Source organism: Stigmatopora argus, chromosome 4 (genome assembly GCF_051989625.1).
Source record: "Stigmatopora argus isolate UIUO_Sarg chromosome 4, RoL_Sarg_1.0, whole genome shotgun sequence".
Taxonomy (NCBI): Eukaryota; Metazoa; Chordata; class Actinopteri; order Syngnathiformes; family Syngnathidae; genus Stigmatopora; species Stigmatopora argus.
In genome coordinates this window covers 3,407,774-3,416,761 of record NC_135390.1, presented here as the reverse complement: position 1 = coordinate 3,416,761, position 8,988 = coordinate 3,407,774, and the positions used below count along the sequence as shown (strand labels likewise).

General features: G+C 44.4%; 1 protein-coding gene across 2 annotated transcripts in view; it reads left to right on the top strand.

The window, feature by feature from the left end:
• Positions 1-151: 151 nt before the first annotated feature.
• The window catches only part of LOC144072940 (oxysterol-binding protein-related protein 10-like), a 36,967-nt gene continuing 28,130 nt past the window's right edge, over positions 152-8,988 (top strand). Inside the window, exons 1-2 of one of the 2 annotated variants that reach the window (XM_077598370.1) lie at positions 152-317; positions 1,417-1,496. The gene's annotated coding sequence lies outside the window, so the exon portion shown is untranslated. The remainder of the gene's footprint in view (positions 318-1,416; positions 1,497-8,988) is intronic. The other variant, XM_077598368.1, reaches the window with a different exon arrangement.

Genomic DNA, 8,988 nt, shown 5'->3' with positions numbered 1-8,988 from the left:
GGAAAGCAAAAAAAAAACAACTTAGTAGCATAGACAACCTCCCCTTTTAAAAAAATGAAAACAGAATATATATATCACATATTTTTCCCCCAACGCAGTCTCAACAGTAGAATGTAGTTTGCGATGCCGTAATGATGATGCATAATTAATACACAGTGATGTATTCTAGGGCGGCCCGGCGGATGAGTGGTTAGCGCGTCGGCGTCACAGCCCTGGGGTTCAAATCCAGGTCACGTCCATCTGTGTGGAGTTTGCCTGTTCTCCCCGGGCCTGTGTGGATTTCCTCTGGGTAGTCTGGTTTCCTCCCACATACCTAGGTATGGGTGTGAATTTGCATGGTTGTCCGTCTCCTTGTGCCCTGCGATTGGCTGTCCACCGATTCAGGGTGTCCCACGCCTCTGGCCCGGAGTCAGCTGGGTTAGGCTCCAGCACCCCCCACGACCCTAATGAGGATAAAATGGTTCAGAAAATGAGATGAGATGAGATTTTGGCAGCATAAAAGACATAAAGTGGTTCAGAAAAGAGATGAGAGATTATATATATATACACATACACACCTACACATACACACCTACACACACACATACACACACACATACACACACACATATATATATATATATATATATATATATATATATATATATATATATATATAATCTCATTTTCTGAACCGCTTTATCCTCATTAGGGTCACGGGGGGTGCTGGAGCCAATCCCAGCTGTCTCCGGGCCAGAGGCGGGGGACACCCTCTCAAGTGTCAGTTCCTGCTAGTCACTCTCAAGTGCCAGTTCCTGCTAGTCACTTTCTAGTGCCAGTTCCTGCTAGTCTCTCTCAAGTGCCGTCTCCTGCTAGTCGCTCTAAAGCACCATCTCTTGCCAGTCACTCTCAAGCGCCATCTCTTGCCAGTCACTCTCAAGCCCCGTCCCCTGGCAGTCGCTCTCAGGTGCCGTCCCCTGTGAGTCGCTCTCCAGCCCCATCCCCTGCCATTTGCTCTACGCTGTCTCCTGCCAGTCGCTCTCAAGCGCCCTCTCCTGCTAGTCGCTCTCAAGTGCCGTTTCCTGCAAGTCGCTCTTAAATGCCCACTCCTTCTCTCAAGGAAAAAAGGATCCTTTTCAGTTCAGTATTGAGTCAGAAACTGCTAACTTAGGACCTCTTTCACTGTAAGCATTTAATCTCAAAAGCCCGCTTTCGATGCTTACATTACATATAATTTAACAAAATCAAACAGATTTGATAGCAATTCAATGACTTTCATTGAACAATTTTCCGTATTTTCCGGACTATGATTTTTTTTCTTACTTGGCAATTTCTACTGCAATGTGACTTTTTTTGTAAAATTATTCACACATTATTACATAATTCTGTGATAAATAAACAATAGCAGTAACAGCAGTCTTTATTTGTTTCTTTCAGCATCAAATTCAGGGGAACAGGAGTTATGGATGACAAAGCTACAGCTATGTACACGGTGCCACTCTGATTATGAAGCGAAGGTAGAAACACGTACAAATGCACGCACATTGTCAGCAGAGATGTTACGTTTACCGCCTCTGAAACAATTATTTGAGTAACTGAGATAAATGTACTTCAATGAGTAGTTTTACCACGCTATATATCCTACTTATACTTGAGTAGATTGGTGAAAAAGAAACGCTGCTCTTTTTTCTCCTTAATATCCATGCTAGATTTTACTTTATTTTGCGAGTGGTGCCCACAATAGCTGTACCAATTTCATCATCGAGATGTTGCAGCAATAATCATGACTCTACTATTACACCAATCAAACGTAACTATAAAGTCGCATGACCACACTCAAGCCTGCATTGTGACAAATAAACTACTTCACATAAATAGAGGGCTACCGTCAATATTACTTAATATTATGGCATTAAGAATATCAACATATCACATCAAACATGAATAGACAACTTGAAATATACTATATTATAACAAAACATTATTCTTCTTGTTACGATCGTGGACAGAGGGCCCCAAAGCAGGCACATAGACAGCTTTGCTTGTGGCGATTTCTCTTTATTTTCAGTGTTTGTTGGGTAGGGCCAGGCGAAGGTACAAGGGGAAAAGCGCAGTGGCGTCGTCTTGCGTAGCGTGGAGTTCGATATCCGAGTGGCCCGTAGAGGGGTCGAAAGCAAAAGTGTGAGATGTGTGGTCAAGATCGGGATCATGGTCCGTGGTCTGTGGTCGTGAGCGTGGTCAAGCTCCTGGGAACAAAACAACAGGTAGGAGATCAGGCGAGGCAGACAAGGAGATCAGGCAAGGCAGACAAGGAGGTAATGCAAGAAGCTACTTAACAGTGAACTGATTAAGACGATCCAGCGCTGTGGTCCAGCTCTGAGTGGCTTAAATAGTTATTGTGATGAGCCGCACCTGCCACTGCTTAGCTCATCAGGTGCTGGACCTGTAAGTGGACGACAGACGCAACCACCCACCATTCTGGCCCTGAGCCTATTTTCTACACCAGGGGTGGCCAAGTCCGGTCCTAGAGAGCCCCTATCCAGTCCATTTTCCATATATCCCATCTACCAAAACATGAGTCAAATGATCAACTCCTCAACAAGCTGTCCAGAAGCCTGATACCGATCCAGATTATTTGCGTTATACATACACAACGACTGGTGCTGCAACAGTAGGATCATTAACACTCACTGTTCCCCTGATTTAGAGCTCTTGGCAGTGCCGTGCAGGCCCTTCTATCTACCTAGAGAGCTAACGATTGTCATTGTAATGGCCCACCGGATGCTAACATTAGCATGGCACTTAGCCTCCTGCTAGAGACTGTAAACAAACAGCAGCTTAACCACCCCGGTGGAGTCTTTATTGTCGCCGGTTACTTCAACAAAGCATGTTTAAAGACTGTTCTGCCTAAGTTTATCCAGTACGTGAAGTGTCACACCAGAGGAGATAAAACTGTAGACCATGTTTATTCTAACATCAAACATGCTTATAGAACAGGGGTCGGGAACCTTTTTGATGAAGAGAGCCACAAACAATTCATATTTTCCAATGTTATTCCTTGTGAGCCATACTACGAATTTAAAAGTCAAAATACATACATTTAAAAGAGTGCCTTTTCAATTTTTTTAGTAATTTCACCACTTTTAAAGTGGAAAAAACTGAATATTATTTAAAAGATTCTTATACTGTTGCTTATCAATGAGAGGATGCATTCCATAAGAGTCTACTGCAAAAAAAAGAAGATTAAAGCAAAAAAAAAAGAAGATTAAAGCAGTTCTAAATGTAATATCTCAGTTCTGTCAACAGCCATTTCCATATTTTAGCTCACAGGTTGGCAAAGAGCCAGATGCACCCATCAAAAGAGCCACATGTGGCTCCCGAGCCATAGGTTCCCTACCCCTGTTATAGAACAACACCCCTCCCTCACCTTGCTGGATCCGACCATCTCTGCCTGTCCCTCACCCCCTCATTCACCCCACTCCGGAGGCTAACAAGGCCACAAATAAAAATAATAAAAACATGGCCTGAGGACGCCCTTTCTCAGCTGCAGGACTGTTTCTCCTGCACCATTTGGGAACTTTTTGAACATCACAACCTCCAGGACTACACGGACACTGTACTTTCCTACATCAAAAACTGCACGGACACTGTCACTGTTAATAAACGTATCCGGGTTTTTCCTAACCAAAAACCCTGGATGACCAGTGAGACACAGGCACTCATCAAATGCCGTAACACTGCATTCAGGTCAGGGGACAAGGTACAATACAGCGCTGCCAGACCTGAAGAGAGGCATAAAAAAGGCCAAGGCAGCATATACATGGAAAACTGAGGAGCACTCCACAGAAAATAACCCAAAGAAGATGTGCCAGGGAATACGACACATTACCAATTACAATGACAATAATGTGTCTGTTAACGCAGATGCCTCACTAGCATGGGAACTGAACCGTTTCTTTGGTCACTTTGAGACTGACAAATCGGATTCAGTCCCAACACATCCACCACCACCCTGCAGCAGTACACTGAAGCTTCAGGAACATGAAGTGAAACAGGTTCTGTGGACTGTGAACACCAGGAAGGCTGCTGGCCCTGACAGAGTACCTAGGAAGGTGCTCAAAGCCTGTGCCGACCAACTGACTGGGGTTTTCACAAAGATTTTCAATTGTGCCCTGCAACAATCCATCATCCCATCCTGCCTGAAATCTGCTACCATTATCCCTGTCCCTAAAAAGGCAACCATTGACAGCCTGAATGATTATAGGCCTGTTGCACTTACGCCTGTGATCATGAAGTGCTTTGAAAAGTTGGTCGCCCGCCATCTCGGGGATACAATCCCTCCCTCAGTTGACCCTCACCAGTTTGCCTATAGAGCAAATAGGTCCACTGAGGATGCCATCGCCATAGCTCTACACAAAGCACTGAGCCACCTGGAGCACCATGGGAACTACGTGAGGATGCTTTTCATTGACTATAGCTCAGCCTTCAACACTATAATACCGGACATTCTGGCTGACAAACTCTCCCACCTTGGACTATCCTCTTCTATCTGCTGCTGGATTAAGAACTTCTTAACCAACCATCCACAAACTGTTAGACTTGGTCCCCACCTCTCTTCCTCCATTACACTGAGCACTGGCTCCCCTCAAGGCTGTGTACTGAGTCCTTTTCTGTACTCCCTGTACACAAACGACTGTACACCGACCCACCAGTCTAACTCCATCGTTAAATTTGCCGATTACACCACTATGTTCGGACTCATCTCACGGGGGATGAGTCTGCCTACAGAGATGAGGTCAACAAACTGTCTTCGTGGTGTTTGGTGAACAATCTCACACTAAACACGGAAACTAAAGAAATAATCCTGGACTTTTGCAAACGCAGCACAGATCTGGCCCCACTTCTCATAAATGGAGTATGCGTAGACAGGATCCAGTCCTTCAAATTCCTGGGGATCCACGTCACGGACAAGCTCTCCCGGTCTACCAACACCATGGCAGTGGTGAAGAAGGCCCAGAAACGACTCAATTTCCTGAGGGTACTCAGGAGGAAACACTTGGACACTATGCTTCTGGTAACCTTCTATAGAGCCACTGTGGAGGGCATCCTGGCATACTGCATTACATTGTAGTACGCTGGAAGCACGGCAGCAGACAGAAAGGCCATGCAGAGAGTGATCAACACCGCCCAGAAGATCATCGGCTGCTCTCTGCCCTCACTGGATGACATTGCCAGCCCTCGCTACCTCAGCAGAGTCGGGAACATTGTCAGGGACCAATACCACCCTGGTCACAACCTGTTCCAGCTACTGCCCTCTGGCAGACGCTACAGGTCTCACAAAGCACGGACAAATAGACTTAAGGACAGTTTTCCCCACAGCCATCAGGACTCTGAACTTGCGTTAGCACGAAACACAATCCCTTCTGTGCAATAACTTCGGGGTGTGCAATAACAATGTGCAATATCTTAGATTGTGCAATATTTTAGAATTTACCTTGCCAGGATGTGACTTTTTATACTTTTTTTTACTGGGAAAACACACTTTGTGGAGTAGCACCACCAATTTTATTATACCCAGCTGTGTATGATGAAAATAAAGGCTTTTGATTTTTGATTGATTTGATGATTGACCCTGTTAGTTGGTAGGTCCGCCATGCGTTGTTGCTCTGTCGGGGCACGCACCTTTCAGCAAGTGACACAGTTCTTAATATGCTTGGCCACTAACTTGCTAGCCTCTAGAATCCAATAACCATTGGCCCTGAGCTCATTCAACGTCTCGGCCTTGGTGCTGCGTCTTCTTATGTCAGTGATCAAGAATGGGTTCGGTGACAATGCCTTCCTTAGGTAAGATCATTGGATGCTTCATTCTGAATCTGCCTCCTACTTGAAGCAATCCATATTCAATTATTGGATCAAGTTGATGAATCTTGCTAGGTTTCAGAAATTTTGTAGACGTTTGGCTGAATGAACTGTTTGAGTTCTTCAAAGGTCTCTGTCTGTGCCGCTCTGACTAACACAAGACCATCTTATCTTCGTTCTTCAACACTGATAGGACCAGTTCTGTCTTTATGTGCCAGTCTTTGGATTCGTACAACAACATTGAGGGCTGTGTTCGAATCCCAGAATCTTGAGAGCCTTTTCAGGAAGCTGTCTTGTTCAACTGCATCAGTTCTCAAGACCTTTACCTCGAGGTCGGCTACTAAAAGTTTTGGTGTTCTTTGATCTGGAACAATGTCTTGTTTCCACAAGAAATCTGGTACTCTCAGCCAACTTGAGTCTAGCAGCTCTGCCACCTTGAGACCTTGTGACGCATGGTCTGCTAGATTCTAACTAGTCTCAACATAGGCCCATTGGGTATGATCAGTTGTGTCCCTTATTTTCTGGACGCGGTTGGCTACAAAAACACGGAAGCGTCTCGCTTCATTCTTTATGTACCCCAGCAGTACCTGTGAGTCGGTCCAAATATTATATTAATAATTATATTACTACAATAATGTATTAATATTTTAAATTGATTTTGTTTAACACCTGTGTCAGATTTTGGTTCTCCCTTTTTGGTACTCTTATCTGCTCTGATATGTTTTTTTGGGCGCATGCATATCTATTTTTAGGAAGCTTTCATGAGAATAGGATGAGGTTGTCTTTTGGATACTCCCATACTTATTGGAAAAGAGCAGATCTATGCATATTTCGGAAAGAGCAGTTAGTCTAGTTGGCCTCACAGTTCTGCGGTCGTGGGTTCGAATCCAGGTCGGTCCACCTGTGTGGAGTTTGCATGTACTCCCCGGGCCTGTAAGGGTGTTCTCCAGGTCAGTTTCCTGCAACATTCCAAAAACATGCGTGGTAGGCTGATTGCAAACTCTAAATAGCCACTAGGTATGAGTATGTGCGGCCACCAATTCAGGATGTCACCCGCCTCTGCCCCAAAGTCAGCTGGGATAGGCTCCAGCACCCCCATGACCTAATTGTGACCTAATTGAGGAAGTGCAGTTCAGAAAATGAATGAATAAATAAATAAGTCGTTTGCAGCAGCCTATGGAGTATTAGTGCAAGAAAATAAATTAGTCTTGATTAGGGCCTCCTAGGTGCAGAACTCAAGTTGAATATGGTGACGGCTCTTGGGAAGAAACTGTCCTTGAGTCTGTTTGTATTGGCTGTTATGGTCCTGTAGGGCTAGCCAGAGGGCAGCAGAATGAAGAGGTGGAAGCCGGTATTTGTATTGTGGTTTTTTTAATTCCTTTTACTCCTAAACACTGGGATTAATAGGGGGAGGTAGGGGGTAGCTGATGATCTTTTGGGCTGTGTCGCCCTCTGCAGTTGAGTGTTGAGTTCTGTGCATGTTGAGTGCCACACTGACACAACGGAGGTCAGCATGCTTTCAATGGGTGACCGGTTGAAGGTCACGAGCAGGTTGGTGTTTAGTTGCTCCTTCGTGTGTACTCTCAGGAAATATAGCATCTGCTGCGCCTTCTTGAGGAAAGCTGTTTTGTTTGCTGCCCAAGTTATGTCAGTAGAGATATGGACCCTGTTCTCAGGGTGCGTGGGTCTGCAGTCGTATGTGTTGAGTGAGTAATGTATTGTGAGCAGATGAGAGGTGGCTGCCTAGCTTCACGTACTGGGGTCGGATGACCAGCAAGTCCTTAATCCAGGAGCAGGTGAAAGGTGGGAGCCCCAGGTTGGCCAATTTGGGGATCAGAATGTCCGGTATTATTATGTTAAAGGCTGAGCTGTAGTTAATGAAGCGCATTCTGACATAGCTCCCTCTTTTCTCATGGTGGCTCAGGGCAGCGTGGAGAGTGGTGGTTGTTGCATCTTCAGTGGATCTATTCGGCTGATACGCAAACTCATGCGGGTCATGGATGAGGGAAAGACAGGCTTTAATGCATTTAAGTGCCAGTTTTTCAAAGCATTTTGTGATGTTTGGTGTGAGGTTTGCCAATTAGACATTCCCCAATTCACACACAAATAAAGAGGAAAAGACAGTCTTCTGGAATTTTCACTTGCAGGGAGGACGAGCGTTGAGACAGCTTCCCAACTCCGTTCTGACCTTGCATATTTTTTCTGTTGTTTTATTCAATTCGAGGGCCCTGGTTACATGAACGTCTCAGCTCTAAGCGGAGGGTTGACCTGCGATCGGCTGACCACCGATTCAGGGTGTCCCCCGTCTCTGGCCCGGAGTAAGCTGTGATAGGCTCCAGCACTCCCACGGCCCTAATGAAGATAAAGCGGTTCAGAAAATGAATGAATGAATGAATGAACCTTTTCAGTGACATGATGACCCTTGACGTGTGAATTTCTTTCTGTGGTTTCTTTTCCACATATATTTAACATGCTTTCTGTAGCAAAGAACTGAGTCTCCGATTTGTGTTTTGGGTGCGATTAATTAAAGACAATATTTGGCTACATTCAAGATTCTAACTGAGAAAGTGTCTCGCTGTCTTATTTATAAGAGCACCGATGACTCACCCTCCCGTGAGAATGACACGTTCAATATCTGCACTGGACAAACTTCCGTGCTGAACACTGGTCAGCATGATTTTTTAAAGATCAATTTGGCTCTATTGTACTGTATATGAGATCTCAACATGGACCAAGAGTATTATGACCCCTCATGGTAAAAATAAAATACAAACAAGATAATATAAACAACAATCACAATGATGTGAATGTGGCACTCTGGGAAAATAATTGCTACTGAAAGGCAGGTTTAAAAATAAAACCATAGTACCTTCACTAGTCAAGTAGATCTCTAGACAGATGCCTCATCTCAGACTGTAAATAATCAAGTATTGAATTTTTATTTTCCTGCCAAGCTGAGTTGGGTATTTTTGCTATAAAAGGACAGAAAATATTGTAGAAATTCTGATTATGCACATTTAAAATTGATCTACAGTTGTTATTATTGCAGTATATAATTTGTTTCAATTCTCCTGAGGGAAATAAAAAATGAACACTGTATATTAGTGTAGTTATTCCTGACTCGATTGCAGGGATCAAATGCCACTACTG